Source organism: Carcharhinus amblyrhynchos, chromosome 26 (assembly GCF_965287045.1).
Source record: "Carcharhinus amblyrhynchos chromosome 26, sCarAmb.v2.hapA, whole genome shotgun sequence".
Classification (NCBI taxonomy): domain Eukaryota; kingdom Metazoa; phylum Chordata; class Chondrichthyes; order Carcharhiniformes; family Carcharhinidae; genus Carcharhinus; species Carcharhinus amblyrhynchos.
This window is the reverse complement of record NC_137349.1, coordinates 41,522,363-41,538,611: the sequence shown is the minus strand read 5'-3', so window position 1 is coordinate 41,538,611 and position 16,249 is coordinate 41,522,363.

The following is a 16,249-nucleotide window of genomic DNA, read 5'->3' as shown; positions in this document are numbered from 1 at the left end:
TCTTTCTAACGAAAACAACCTCAAATCCCTCAGTCTCTCCTCTGGATTCACGTGTAGGCCAGACCAAGTAAGGATGGCAGATTTCCTTCCAGCACTGGTTTCATGGTCATCAGTAGATTTTAATTCCAGATTTCTTTCATCGAATTCAAATTTCACCAGCTGCCATTTTGAGATTCAGATCCCAGTCCCCAGAACATTAGCTGAGTTTTTAGATTAATAGTCTGGTGATAATACTACTAAGCCATATCCTCCCCGTGTGTCAACTCTTTCATTATAATCCACACAGTTATGACAGAAACTATGATGCTGTATGGCACTGTGCACAGGTATAAACATTTTGGCAGATTAGTACTTGGCTTTCCCTCATTGCCCACAGGAATCAAAACCAAGTACAATCTTCAGGGGAAGGAAGTTAGAGTTTGGTGAGAATTGGACTTTAATGTTACAATTTTTACCGCTTTAATCTATCATTTTTTATATTCCCATTATAAATACCAATGTCCACATGTATGATGGGAAGTGTCTAAATAAACTTGTCACCTATGCAGTATCTCCACTTAAGGTTCTAACTACTCTGACAAGTTTATACAATGCATATACAGGTAAGATTTTAATATTGGTAGCTTCACACTGGTCTTTAGTATACGTCATTTGAAAATGATATTGCTATCAATGGTTGCATCTTCATGGTTTGAATGTGAAGGAGCCAAGAAAAATGTTTTTCAGATATCAAACTGATGTGCAGAACATCAAAATTTTGATAGTGATGCTTATATTTTACTATGATTCTATAATCTTGCTGATGAAACACTGCTACAGCTGAATTTCATAACAGAAATACACTACACTGTCCCTAGCTACATTCATTTATTCGAATAGTAATATTAGTAGCACTTCTATGGTAAGAGTAGACAATCTGGTCGACCCAACAACTTGCTATTATGTTGATAGGTTAAGGCTATGGAAGAAGGGGAGGTACTTTTGAAGTAATCTTGGTGTCATGTCATAATGATATCCTATACATTGCATACTGCAGCCATGCTTTAGGTATGGAGATGAGTGGCAAGACTGGCCTACCAAACAAACCAAAAAATCCTATAAGCTTCTTCAGTGCATCTGTGCAGGCAGAGTGAATATTTCCAGCATTTTATTGACTTGAGACTTGTGATGGAGACATTTTAAGTTAAGAGATGAGCCACACTTTGCAGAACATCCAAAGTCTGACCGACTCTAGTTGAAATATTGTTGGTGTGGCTAGTTAGTTCAAGCATCTAATCTAACTTAGAACTTCCACATAGATAGGCTGCGTTTTAGTGGCCATGCTAACCGTGGGCACAAATCCCGTAAATCTCACGAGAAGCCAAAAACAGGGTTTGTGCCAGCAAGATTTCCAAACACCATCTCCCGGCTCCCCCACTTTGATGACGTGATCAAGTTCATGCCCAGGAAGGGTACGAACCTAATTAGTATATATTGTAATATATTTAAATATCATCAGTGAGCTTAACACTGCGGCTTCTGCCTTCAATGTATCATCCCACACATCCGGCATGGCATCACGCTTGCGTGAATCACTACATGTTTTCAAAAATTAGTCGGGATGACCATGCCGACCATGCACAGTTATGTATAACCCCCAGGTGGTGAAGGGCATGCCGTGGCAGTGCCAAGGATGGGTCTCCTCGGTTGCCACATTGGGTGACTCCTCATATGTTTTGGGGGAGGCTGATGCATATAAGTTGGTGCACCCCAATGCTTCTAGAGGGAGTTTATTATCAGTGCAGATCAGGATGACTTTAAAGATTGTGCTGTGATCTCTGTGGAGCCTGCCTTGCCCCACATTCCATGTACACTGAGTGCCAAAACATTTGGTGTGAAAACTTGGCTGTGCATCTGGAGAGATACATACCGGATTTCAGTCTGAACCTGACGCTCCTGACAAATTTTGGAAAAGTTCTGTCCGTAGTTTCTTGCTTGTAATTCATTCCATATGTTTATAGTGTTACATATGTTTACAGCACTGAAACTGGTCTCTGCCAATGGTTCTATTTCCACAAGAGAGAAAAGACCAAACCAGCAAAAAAACCCACAAATATGTAGAATAACTGGGCCAAATTTCCAAAAGCTGAATGAGGTCTTCTATAACTGATATGGTCTTTATCCAGGTCTTGGAACTAATCCTTATCCTGTTCATGTAAAAGTAAAATACTGTGGATGCTAGAAATTTGAAATAGAAACAGAAAATGCTCAATAAATGCAGCAGGTTTTGCAGCATCTGTGAAGAGAGAAGAAACGTAGTTAATGGCACAGAGCCAGTCCATAATGTAGTTAACAGTGGCACAATGGTTAGCACTGTTGCCTCACCTCAGGGACATCCAACTTCAATTCCAACTTTGGGTGACTGTCCGTGTGGCGTTTGCACATTCTCCTTGTGTCTGCGTGGGTTTCCTCTGGGTGCGCCGGTTCCTCCCACATTCCAAAGATGTGCAGGTCAGGTTGATTGGCCATGCTAAATTGCCCGTTAGTGTAAGGGGAATTGGCAGGTTAAATATGTGGGGTTACAGGAATAGGACCCGGGTGAGATTGTTGTCAGTGCAGGCTTAATGGGTCGAATGACCTCCTTATGTGCTGTAGGGACTCTATGAACATTTCAAGCCCATGTGACCCTCCTACAGAACTGAAGAGGGATAGAAATGTGATAAAATATATAGTTGGGGAGGGGGCAGAATAGAAGGTCAGGGATAGGTCAAAACTCAGGGGAGACTGACATAAAGACAAATGGGATGTTAACGGAAACATTAAGAACTGAAGAAGTGCTAATAGCAGCATAGAGGTAGGATAGGACAATGTGTTAATCGAACAAAAGTCAGTGCTCAGTGGAGGCAAAACTGAACAACAAGGGATGGATGGCCCTGAGAGGGAGAGAAAGGGGAGAGTAGTTTTGGGCCCAAGCCAATGAAACGAAAATAAGGGGGTCATATTGGAGGGAAACAATCCCAGTCTGATCCTGCCTTATCCTGCTCAGTTATCCTGTTCAATTGGTTTTTGAATAAGACATAGGGTGGAATTCTCCTTCATACCAGCAGCAACCATTGTGGCGAGCAGGAGCACTTAGTTTGCCGTGAGTCAAAAAATCAGTTTCCCAACAGCGGGAAAACAGTTTGGAATTTTGTTCTCCTGACTTTCAAGGCAGGTTGGGTTTCCCACTGAGCAATGCTGGAGACTACATTTACATTCTGTTTGCATTCATTAGCATTTCATGAATGTTCATGAAATAAAAACAGAAAAACGCTGGAAAATCTCAGGAGGTCTGTTAGTGTCTGTGGAGAGCGAGTAGACCCAACGTTTCGAGTCTAGATGACCCTTCATCAGAGCTGGAAGTGGGGCTCTGATGAAGGATCATCTAGGCTCAAAATGTTGGATCTACTGCTGAGATTTTCCAGCAGTTTTCGGTTTTTGTTTCAAATTCCAGGATCCGCAGTATTTTGCATAAGAACATAAGAAATAGGAGCAGGAGTAGGCCATCTAGCCCTTCGAGCCTGCCCCGCCATTCAATAAGATCATGGCTGATCTGAAGTGGCTCAGTTCCACTTTCCTGCCTTCTCCCCATAACCCTTAATCCCCTTGCCCATCAAAAACCCATCAACCCGCGTCTTAAATATATTCAGCGAGGCAGCCTCCACCACTTCAATGGGCAGAGAATTCCAGAGATTCACCACCCTTTAAGTGAAGAAGTTCCTCCTCAACTCCGTTCTAAACTGCACCCCCCCCCCCTTATCTTGAGGCTGTGCCCTCTAGTCCTACTGTCCTTTCTGAGCGGGAAGAGCCTCTCCACCTGTATCCTATCCATCCCATTCATCATCTTATACGCCTCAATGAGATCTCCCCTCATTCTTCTAAACTCTAACGAGTACAAGCCTAGTTTATTCAGCCTCTCCTCATAGCTCAACCCCCTCAACTCAACTGCGTTTATGTTCATCCAGGGAGGCGATGACCGAGTGGTATTATCGCTAGACTATTAATCCCGAAATTCAGCTCATGTTCTGGGGACCGGAAGATGGTGGAATTTGAATTCAATAAAGTGATCTGGAATTAAGAATCTACTGATGGCCATGAAACTATTGTCGATTGTCCAGAAAAAACCCACCTGGTTCAGTGATATCCTTTAGGGAAGGAAATCTGCCGTCCTTACCCAGTCTGTTCTGTGTGACTACATATGTGACTCCAGAGCCACAGCACTGTGGTTGACTCTCAACTGCCCTCTGAAATGGCCTAGCAAGCCATTCAGTTGAAGGGCAACTTGGGATGGGCAATGGGTGGTGACCAGCCGGCGATGACCATGTCCCACAAATGAATTTAAAAATGGCCAAATTGCCAGAATCGTATTCACTAACGTTACATAATTTTGTTTTATGACTGTGTGTAATTGGGGCTCAACTGCTGAGCTTCACTTCATCCACAACTTGGAAATCTGTAGACGCTACATTCATCTTCCTTTCAAACCATCACTCCAACAAACTGGGTGCCTGTAGCACAAGCTGTGGTAAGGCTGAGCAAGAAGGTGCAACCTGTGGGGAGGGGCGAGAGGGTGGCAGCACCTGGGGGAGATAATCCAGAGGGGAAGGATGAAAGAATGTCCAGGCCGTGTTGAAAGGCTCTGAATGAGAGGCATGAATTAATCCCAGTCTTGGGTTTGGTGAAGTCTCTCTTGACAGTGATGGTCACGCACAGAACTGTGTGTCGGGTGTGCCTGTCATCTACAGTATTTGATTCTGTGCATTCAATACACGGCACTGGAACACAGGGCAAGGCATATTCAGGAATGGGGTGGCTTTGGAATTACCAGCATACCAGGTCCAATATCATGCGGTGTTAGATGATCTCATGAAGGAGGCATCTGTATTTTCCAAATAATGTTGAAATGTAGTAATCTAATATTACATCCCAAAACCATTCTTTGCATTTGAAACTGTGAAAAACTTGATTATTCAAGACACATAGGGAGAACTCATTGAAACACATTTTCAGCATATAATGGGGCGGCACAGTAGCACAGTGGGTTAACACTGCTGCTTCACAGCTCCAGGGTCCTGGGTTCGATTACCGGCTCGGGTCACTGTCTGTGTGGAGTTTGCACATTCTCCTCGTGTCTGCATGGGTTTCCTCCAGGTGCTCCGGTTTCCTCCCACAGTCCAAAGATGTGTGGGTTAGGTTGATTGGCCATGCTAAGAAATTGCCCCTTAGTGTCTAGGGATGCGTAGGTTAGAGGGATTAGTGGGTATAATATGTAGGGATATGGGGGTAGGGCCTGGGTGGGATTGTGTTCAGTGCAGACTCGATGGGCCGAAGGGCCTCTTTCTGCACTGTAGGGTTCTATGATAATCTATATACTACCTCCTTGGTTAAAGTATTTGGCCTGCAACTTGTTCCTATCTGTATATTGAACAATGGGCCCTGCAGGCTGCATTATTAGCGTGTTTCAGAACCTGCAATATAGCTGCAGACTGTGTGTAAGATTCTCAAATAAGCAAAAGCACAGAAAATGGAGCAACAGGACAGAATCTGTACTCCTAGGTTTGGCCAATTGCCAGAGTCTAGCCCAGGCATGGTGCTACAAGCAGTTTAAAGACCTCACACAACTGTGAAGTCAGTGAATGCATCTTCACATGGCATCTCCTCTCAGACCGCTCCATCAATCTCTCATGATGTAAGTGCACCACACACACATCTTTCGTCCATCCACAATCTCTAGCCTTCTGTACTTGGGCCTAGCATTTCCGATAGTCCACTTCACACTCACGAGAGAAAGTATGTGTGCAGTAGAGTGGTTGCAAAATTATTTACATATAAGATGGACTACTTTTTAAGAGTTCAAGTGTCTGTACAATGTGTTGGTGGCAAAATAATCCTCCCAGATCTCATGGTACACCCTTCCTGAGGACAAGATTTATCACTTTGGTATTCTTATAGGTGTATTATTGGCGTGTTGGCTGTCTTCATGGTTGGTCTTTGACAATTTCACTTTGAGTTCATCTTTGAATGTGTTGTAGATTCAGTTGGTGTGCTGGATGTTAAACAGTTGTACAATTCTCTTGGCTAGTTTCTCCTCGTGTGTTTTGACTCTGTTGGATCTAGGCTCACTGCACACTTTGGATACTTCTGTGGTGACCAATTTCCTTGGGTAGGATGTATGACCCAAATCTTATGCCCAAATGGAGTGATATCATGACTGGACTAGTAATTCAAAGACCCAAGATACTCCCCTTGGGACTCAGGTTCAAATCTTACCACTACAGATAGTTAAATCTGAATTCAAGAAAAATCTGGAATTATAGGTCTAATGACCATTGTTGGAAAAACTCATTTGGTTCAATAATGCCCTTTAGGGAAGAAAATCAGCTGTCATTACCCAGTCTGACACACTGTGGGACTGCAGGCCCACTGCAATGCCCTCTGAAAACCACTCAGTTTGAGGTCAGTTAGGCTTTGGGCAATAAATGCTGAGCCAGCGACACTTATATCTCATGAATGATTATAAAAACAGGTAGGCACCTATATGTACTGTCTTCATTCTCTATTTTTTAAGAAGCTGCTCCTGTTCCTTTGAAAACTGGGACAGGTGATGCCTTGGCAAGGTTCTCAGAACCTGCTTCCAAACATGATTTCTACTGGTGACAGTAAGCTCATATCTAAAGTGCAACATGGCAATTTTTATGATCCTTGGACAGACCTGGGACATGGGGATCTGGTTAGGGACCAATAATATTTCCCTTAAAGCAGATAAAAGTTGAGATTCAAGACACCAGCTTTTGGAATAAGGCAAGATTATATGGGTTTTGAAAAAACTAAAACAAACTTTACTACACAAGTTAAGGAAGACAAAATAAATTTTAATACATACACTAACTCTTCACATTAGAGTATACGATGAGGTACGTATGAAGTAACAGATGAACACACAACTACAGAGTAAATGGCAAGTGCAACCATGTAAGAAATCTCACAACACCAGGTTAAAGTCCAACAGGTTTATTTGGTAGCACAAGCCACTAGCTTTCGGAGCACTGTCCCTTCGTCAGGTGAGTGGGGAGTTCTGATCACAAACAGGGCTTAGATCAGAACTCCCCACTCACCTGATGAAGGGACAGCACTCCGAAAGCTAGTGGCGTTTACTACCAAATAAACCTGTTGGACTTTAACCTGGTGTTGTGAGACTTCTTACTGTGTTTACTCCAGTCCAACGCCGGCATCTCCACATCAGGAGGTGCAACCATGACAGAGTCCATGGGTTTCTCAAGAACTCTCCCAAATGTCAGTAAACAGGAATAGGCCTTTCGGCCCCCCCAATCCTGCTCAGCCATTTAATAAGATCATGGCTGACTGGATTGTAACCTCAATTCCATATTCCTGTCTACTGCTTATAACTTTTCGACCCCTTGTTAATCAAGAATCTCTCTAATTTCTGCCTTAAAAAATTCAACAATTCTGCTCCCACTGCCTTTTGAGAAGAAAGACTCACAACTCTCAGAGAAAAAAGTTCTCATCTCTGTCTTAAATGAATGACTCCTTATTTTTAACTAGTGACTAAGTTCTAGATTCCCGCAGCAAACAAAACATTCTCTCTACATCCACTCTGTCAAACAATCTTGTTGAAACCTTGCCTCATGAAGAATTCCCAGCTTCACCTTTTGAAGATCTCTCAAAGAACAACACAGCACAGGGACAGACCCTTCGGCCCTCGATGTTGTGCCGACCAGTGGAACCAATCTAATGACCCTCTAACCTAAACTATTCCAATGTTATCCATATGCCTATCCACTGACCATTTGAACGCCCTTAAAGTTGGCGAGTCCACAACTGCTGCAGGCAGGGCATTCCACACCCTTACTACCCTCTGAGTAAAGAACCTACCTCTGACATCCGTCCTATAATTACCACCCCTTAATTTAAAGTTATGTCCCCTCGGTGAGTCATTTGAATCTTTTTAAATGTATTTTAAATATGTTTTCGATTTAATTATCGGGATCTTTGCGCTCCCGATTAAATCTCCCATCCCGCCAGGACAGCTTGATTCCGATGGGCTTTACAGTAGGTCCCCACATTCAGGGAACTAGCGGGAGCCCCCTGCTGGAATGAAAGAGGGGCAATCACATTCCCCGGGGTTCGGGCAGTGGGGGGGGTGGTGCCCCCTAGGCATGGGCACCCTGACAGTGCCAGCCTCCGCCCCTTGGCATTGCCCAAGGGCTTTCTTGGCACTGCCCATCAGGCATCAAGCAGTGCAAAGGGGGCAGGGCTTATTGTGGGCAGCACCTGGGGGGGGTGATCAGTGGGATTGGGGGGGGGGGGGGGTGTTGGGGTCCTGCTGCCACCCTGCATGGTGATCGGTCTGGGATGGAGGGAGGCCAGTGATTGGGGGAAGGGGGGGTAGTCTGCCGGGTGGGGGGGCCTATCTCCGGGGGTGTCTGACCTTGAGGAGATCAGCGGGAGGGGAGTCTGCCAGGGTGAGGGGGGTGGGGGGATCACCACTGCTGGAGGGGGGTGGTTTGGGGCGCTCTGCAATGGGGGGAGACAAGGCTGGCACTGGAATTGTTCTGGGCGCTGGGATCAGGATGTGGAGGAGTGGGGGGGGTGCGGGGTTGGAGGGGCAGCACTGCGGAGATCCTGGAGTGGCCAGCAAACAGCGCAGAGTTCCAGAACTGTCAGACTCCAGCGCAAATAGGCCCCGTCCCCTGTGTTTTTAATGAGATTCGTGACTGGGGCCTCTGCAGTGCACAGAGTGCAGAGATTCAGGTGAGAAGCTGAACTGACAAAACAGTTGGGATCTAGAACAGTTTTCTCACCAATTCGGTCACCAGTGGGGTGTCCCAGGGATCTGTTCTGGGACCCTTGCTCTTTGTGATGTTTATAAATGACCTGGATGAGGAAGTGGAGGGATGGGTTGGTAAGATTGTCGATGATACAAAGGCTGGTGGTGTTGTGGATGGTCTGGAGGGATGTCAGAAGTTGCAGCGGGACATAGATAGGATGCAAGACTGGGCGGAGAAGTGGCAGATGGACTTCAACCCAGATAAGTGTATGGTGATTCATTTTGGCAGGTCAAACGGGATGAAGGAATATAATATTAAGGGTAAGATTCTTAGCAGTGTGGAAGATCAGAAGGATCTTGGAGTCTGGGTTCATAGGACACTCAAAGCAACTTCGCAGGTGGAGGATGTGATCAGGAAGGCGTACGGTGTACTGGCCTTCATTTATCGAGGGATTGAGTTTAGGAGTCAGGAGGTATTGCTGCAACTTTATAAGATCCTTGTCAGACCCCACTTGGAGTACTGTGCTCAGTTCTGGTCACCTCACTACAGGAAGGATGTGGAAGCTATTGAAAGGGTGCAGAGGAGATTTACAAGGATGTTGCCTGGATTGGGAGGCATGCCTTATGAAGTTAGGTTGAGGGAGCTCGGACTCTTCTCCCTGGAGAGACGAAGGTTGAGAGGCGACCTGATAGAGGTTTATAAGATGTTGAGAGGAATGGAAAGGGTGGATTCTCGGAGGCTATTTCCCAGGGCTGAAATGGTCACTGTGAGAGGACACAGGTTTAAGGTGCTGGGGAGCAGGTACAGAGGAGATGTCAGGGGTAAGTTTTTCACTCAGAGGGTGGTGAGTGAGTGGAATTGGCTGCCAGCGGTGGTGGAGGAGGCGGATTCGATAGGGTCTTTTAAGAGACTTCTGGACGAGTACATGGGACTTAGTAAGACCAAGGGTTATAGGTAAGCCTAGTAGGTAGGGAATGTTCGGCACAATGTGTGGGCTGAAGAGCCTGTTTTTGCTGTAGTTTTTCTATGTTCTATGTTCTAATTCAGCGCTCTTGGGAAAATCACAGCTGTAGTTAGTGATTAGGACAAAGTTGTCGTCACAGATAGTGAATAATTCTGTTGTAATTTTAGATCAAAGGTACGATAATATCCCGTGAGAATGTTGGGGTTCTTTGTGTTGATGTGGTTGGTGAATCTGGAATATTTTGCAGCAAGGTGGCACAGTGGTTAGCACTGCTGCCTCACGGTGCCAGGGAACTGGGTTCGTTCCTGGTCTCGGGTTACTGTCCGTGTGGAGTTTGCATGTTCTCCCCATATCTATATGGGCTTCCTCTGGGTGCTCCGGTTTCCTCCCACATTCCAAAGATATACAGGTTAGTGGTTTGCCCTTAGTATCCCATTTTGTGTAGGTTTGGGGGTTAGTGGACTAAATACGTAGAACAATGGAGATAGGGCCTGGCTAAGATGCTCTGCGGAGAGTTGGTGCAAACCTGATGGGCCAAATGGCCTCATTCTGCATTGTAGGGGTTCTATGTTATGTTGTACTGACTAACTTCTCAATATTGTTGCTGATCTCTGACTAATTTCCCTTGCCTTATTTGCTGTACGTCCCTGGTGTTACTGTGACAATATACCCCGGTGAAAAGCTTCAGGTTTAGGCACCTATTTCCCTTTGAAAATCACAGCTTTTGAAATATCTAGTTCATCTCCTACAGTCAAAAACATCAGAGGGTGGAAGGCTAGCTTTCCACAATGGGTCTCCACAATGCCTTCAGTTGTAGATTATTTGCTGTTTCCTCCTGAAGTTGGTTACGTTTTGTGTTGACTCAGATTAATCAGATCAACATTGGTATATTTTCTACTTCAGTGTCTACACCATCTATTTGTACGTCTAACAAAACATCCGTAGACTTTCTTGGATTCGGTAACCTACTCCACACGTCTTATTTGGCTACCTGGTTTGTAACATCAAAGTCATATCCGTGTGTTCTTAGTCATTGTATTCTGGGCAGTGCACGCATCGTGACTTGCACCAAATCATTTCCAATAGTTTGTGGTCAGTTTCCGCAATGAATCGTTTACCAAATAGAAACGTGGAATTTGTGATTCGATTCCTGTCATGTTGGAATCTTGTGTGGGCACCTCATTAGTGGGAGATTTAGATGCCTTGGGTTTAAGCATATCCAAAGTGTGCCATCTTTTATCAGTGCGTACGTGACGAACTGCACCATTTGTTGTGCAGCGTAATGTTATTAAATATCATGGGGGCAATTCTCCCAAAAAGGTTCTGTGCTGAATTCAGGGGAAAACTGGTATAATTCACGATTGTTTCTTCCGTGTGACTCCAGACTCGAATCCCCCACACTCTGCACTGCGGAGGTCACAACTGTGACTATCATTAAAAGCTTGGGGGGGGGGAGGGGGCCTATTCCCCACTTTGCTGCCCAGCTCGATCGCTGGCCAGCCCAGGACCCCCACAGTGCTGCCCCCTCAGCCCCGTCACGGCTCAATCATGGCCCCCACAAGCATTCCCGGGCCAGCCCCCACCCCACCCCACCCCACTCCCCTCACTCCACACCCCACTCCCCTCACTGCACACCCCACTCCACACCACACTCCCCCCACCCCACACCACACTCCCCCCACCCCACTCCCCCCACTCCACACCACACTCCCCCCACCCCACACCACACTCCCCCCACCCCACTCCCCCCACTCCACACCACACTCCCCCCACCCCACTCCCCCCACTCCACACCACACTCCCCCCACCCCACTCCCCCCACTCCACACCACACTCCCCCCACCCCACTCCCCTCACTCCCCTCATTCCCCCCACTCCCCCCGCCCCACTCCCCCCACCCCCCCCCACCCCACTACCCCCCCACCCGACCCCACTACCCCCCCACCCCACCCCACCCCACCCCACTCCCCTCCCCTCTGGTCCAGGAGTGCCTCAAAGTCCAGCATACCCCCCGACAACGCTCCACCCACCCCACCCCCAGCAGAACACACCTCCAACGTGAGGCAGACACCACCCCAACAGAACCCTCCCCAGCAGACACCCCTCCACCGAAGACAGACACCCCCACCAGCCTTCCCCGATCACTGGCCTCACTCCAGTCCCGACATCCCCGTGTAGACTGGCAGCAGGACCCCACCCCCAATAGGCAGTGCCAATCTGCCCCCTGGTCATGGGCACTTTGCCCCTTGGGCAGTGCTGGAGGCACAGGCTGTCACTGCCAGGGGCACTACCCCCCCCCCACTGCCTGACCCTCTGGGGAGCCCCAATTACCCCCTTCACTCCAGCAGGATAAATATTGGCCAGGGTACCCGGGAGAACCCACACACTCTTCAAAGAGTCACCAAGGGGCTTTTTATATCCAACTGCTCTCCAACACTGCAGCACTCAGTCTGTTCTGTACTGCAGTGTCAACCTGGATTACAGACTTGAATGTCTGAATGGGGGGTTTGAATCCACAACCTCCTGCCTCATGGAGGATGAAAATTGGACTGAGAGCTCCCCAGAGAGCATCCTCTGTTCATCTTGAAATATTTACTAATTGCTGGGAAGGCCAAATTTATTATCCATCCTTTAGTGACAAAGAACAACACAGCACAGGAAACAGGCCCTTCGGCCCAGCAAGCCCGTGCCGCCATTTTAACACTCAGTGAGTGCCTCATTCCAATCCTTCTCCTACCTACGACTTTTATCTACTTTTATCTACGTATCTACAATAAAGGGGGTGCAAATTTAGAGAATTATATGTGCGCCAGATTGAGGGAGGTCTAATTTAGGGACAATTTATTAACACCAATCAGCCTAAAAGCACGATTTTGGGGTGTGGGAGGAAACCGGAGCACCCGGAGAAAACCTGCACAAGCATGGGGAGAATGTGCAAACTCCCACAGACACCGACCCAAGTCAGAGATCCGACCCGGGTCCCTGTATCTGCACAGCAAACAGTCACTGAGCTGTCATGTTGCCCGTCAGTTATATAGACTAACGACGTGAAGCACTAGGCAACTCTTGAAGCAACATCCAAGAGCAACCCTCACACGACCCACCGTGTGTATGCTCCTTGTTGGCCAACAAGGCGGACCGAATCACCTGTGGATGTAAAAAAAAGACATCAGTAAACATACACAGCTCATACAGACATTCATGGAAGATCCCCAGAAGCTCAAACGTAAGACAGGTGAGCCGTACAATATGTTGGACAGCCCACAGGGATCTATAGATTCCCAGGAACATCCTGAGGCTCTTGATCCTTATTTTGTCTCCCTCTGTCTCTAGTCTGCTCATGTGCATGGGGTCAGACACATTGGTATGAAGGCCAAGATGCTGAAGTAAGGATGGTGGGACATTGGTGAACAAGTTGTGTTTTTAAAATCATAAATAGGAATCATAAGTACATGATAGTCACAAATAAATCCAATAGGAATTCAGGGGAAATGTCTTCACTTACAGAAAGGTGAGAATGTAGAAATTGCCACTACTGGGAGTAATTTGAATTAAATGACATTGATAAACTTAAGGGCAAGTTAAATACAAGAGAAGAAAGAATAGAACATTCAGTACGAGTAGATTTGGGGGTAATTGATGGGACTGAAATCTCCAGGTCCTGATAATCTTCATCCCAGAGTACACAAGGATGTGGCTCTGGAAATAGTAGATCCATTGGTGATTATTTTCCAAAATTCTTTGGACTCTGGAATAGTTCCTACAGATTAGAGGGAGCTAATGTAGCTATTCTAAAATGGAGGTAGAATGAAAACAGGGAACAACAGACCACTCAGTTCTGGGGAAGTTGCTAGAATCTATTATTAAGGATTTCATAACCCAGCATTTGGAAGGCACGGCTTAATCAGACAAAGTCAACATGGATTTACAAAGGGAAATCACGCTTGATGAATCTATTGGAATTTTGAGGATGTAACTGGTTGAGTTGACCGAGGAGAATCAGTAGATGTGGCTAATTTAGACTTTCAGAAGGCTTTCGACAAAGATTACAGAATACTATGTAAAGTTAAGCGCATGGGATTGCAGGTAATGTTTTGAGATGGAATAGGAAGCTGGTTAGCAGATAGGAAGCAAAGAGTTGGCATTAATGGGTCTTTTCCTGATTGGCAGTCAGTGACTAGTGGGGTTCTGCTGGGACTCTACCAGGACTCCAACTGTCCCATTAAATATTAATGATTTGGAAAAGGGAACCGAATGTATAATCTCCACATTTGCAGGCGATACAAAGTTGGGTGGGAGGATAAGCTGTGAGGAGGATACAGAGATGCTTCAGCGTGATTTGGACAGGCTGAGTGTGTGGGCATCTGCATGGGAGATACAGTATAATGTGGATAAATGTGAGGTTATCCACTTTGGTAGCAATAATAGGAAGACAGATTATTACTTAAATGTTACTTAAATGATACTCAACAAGATCTTCGTGTCCTCGTGCATCAGTCGCTGAAAGTAAGCACACAGGTACAACAGGCAGTAAGGAAGGCAAATGGTGTGTTGGCCTTCATAGCGAGAGGATTGGAGTATAGGGATAGGGATGTTTTGATGCAATTGTACAGCTCACTAACTATCACTGCTAGCTGTGCAGATACATGGATTTGGGCCAGTGTCTGTGGGAGTTTGTTCATTCTCCTTGTGGTTGTGTGGGTTTTCTCCGGGTGCTCCGGTTTCTTCCCACACCCCAAAGATGTGCTGTTAGGCTGATTGGTGAAACAAATTGTCCCTAAATTAGTCTCCCCTCAATCTGGTTTCCAATGTGGAGTGCCATAAGCGTAGACATGGGTCATGGGTGGAGGAGGAAAAACACATTGTTAAGATGGCGGCGCGGGCTCGTTGGGCCGAAGGGCCTGTTTCCCGTGCTGTGTTGTTCTTTGTTCTTTAAGACCTGTTCACTTATTTTCCTAATGTGGAGATGCCAGCGTTGGACTGGGGTAAACACATTAAGAAGTCTTACAACACCAGGTTTGAGTAATTTTCCTCCCAGACACAGATCTCAATGATCACACCCATCCCTTGTCCCAGGATTTCTGACTCTTTGATAGAGTGCTTTGTGTTGGTACCAGTACTGTGGTGAGAACTAAAGACAGCACTAGACGTGCTCTGGTTTTGCATGACTCCAGGATATTGCCCAAGTTGTGTGAGACTCGAGTCCCCTCTGGCTCATATTTTGAGGTTTGCACATCATCAGCACAGCTCTGAGCTCATGGATTCCTCAAGCCTCTACAATGGCAGCTGTCGGTGAGGCATCCCATTGTCTTATGGGTGCAATACAGTCTCCCCTGGTGGTCACCTCAGCATAATGTTCAATTCCTGGATAGCCAAGAGTGGCCTCTTCTTCCACTGTTGAGTACAGGAACGTTCAGACTTCCCACTCCTCCGAGTTTGGAGGGAAACTGAGCTATTTGGTTCCCCAAACACTACCTCAGGTGGAGCTGCCACTGTATTCGGAGAGTTTTTAACATTTTTATGTTGAAAGGGTACCTCCAAACTCAGCATAAAGCCTGGTATCAATGCAGCTGAACTCTTCCATGATGCTGCCCAGTGACACGCTGGCTGGCATGCACCAGACATCTCTGTGCATGCCCAGCCTGCCCATCATAAGAACATAAGAAATAGGAGCAGGAGTCGGCCATCTAGCCCCTCGAGCCTGCCCCGCCATTCAATAAGATCATGGCTGATCTGTCGTGGCTCAGTTCCACATTCCCACCCTCTCCCCATAACCCTTAATCCCCTCACTTATCAAAAACCCATCAACCGGCGTCTTAAAAATATTTAGTGAGGCAGCCTCCACCACTTCAACGGGCAGAGAATTCCAGAGATTCACCACCCTTTGAGTGAAGAAGTTCTTCCTCAACTCTGTTCTAAACCGCCCCCCCTTTATCTTGAGGCTGTGCCCCCTAGTCCTACTATCCTTTCTGAGTGGGAAGAGTCTCTCCACCTCTATCCTATCCATCCCATTCATCATCTTATACGTCTCAATGAGATCTCCCCTCATTCTTCTAAACTCTAACGAGTACAAGCCCAGTTTATTCAGCCTCTCCTCATAGCTCAACCCCCTCAACTCCGGTATCAGCACTCCCTCCAAGGCCAAAATATCCTTGCGTAAGTACAGTGACCAAAACTGCACACAGTACTCCAGCTGCGGCCTCACCAATGCCCTATACAGCCGCAGCAAGACCTCTCTACTTTTATATTCAATCCCCCTCGCTATGAAGGCCAGCATCCCATTCGCCTTCCTGACCACCTGCTGCACCTGCAGGCTGGGTTTTTGCGACTCATGCACAAGGACCCCGAGGTCCCTCTGCACCGTCGCCTGCTGCAGTTTTTCGCCACGTAAGTAATAATCCTTCCTACCATTATTCCTACCAAAGTGGACCACCTCGCACTCGCCAACATTAAATTCCATTTGCCATTTCCTGGCCCA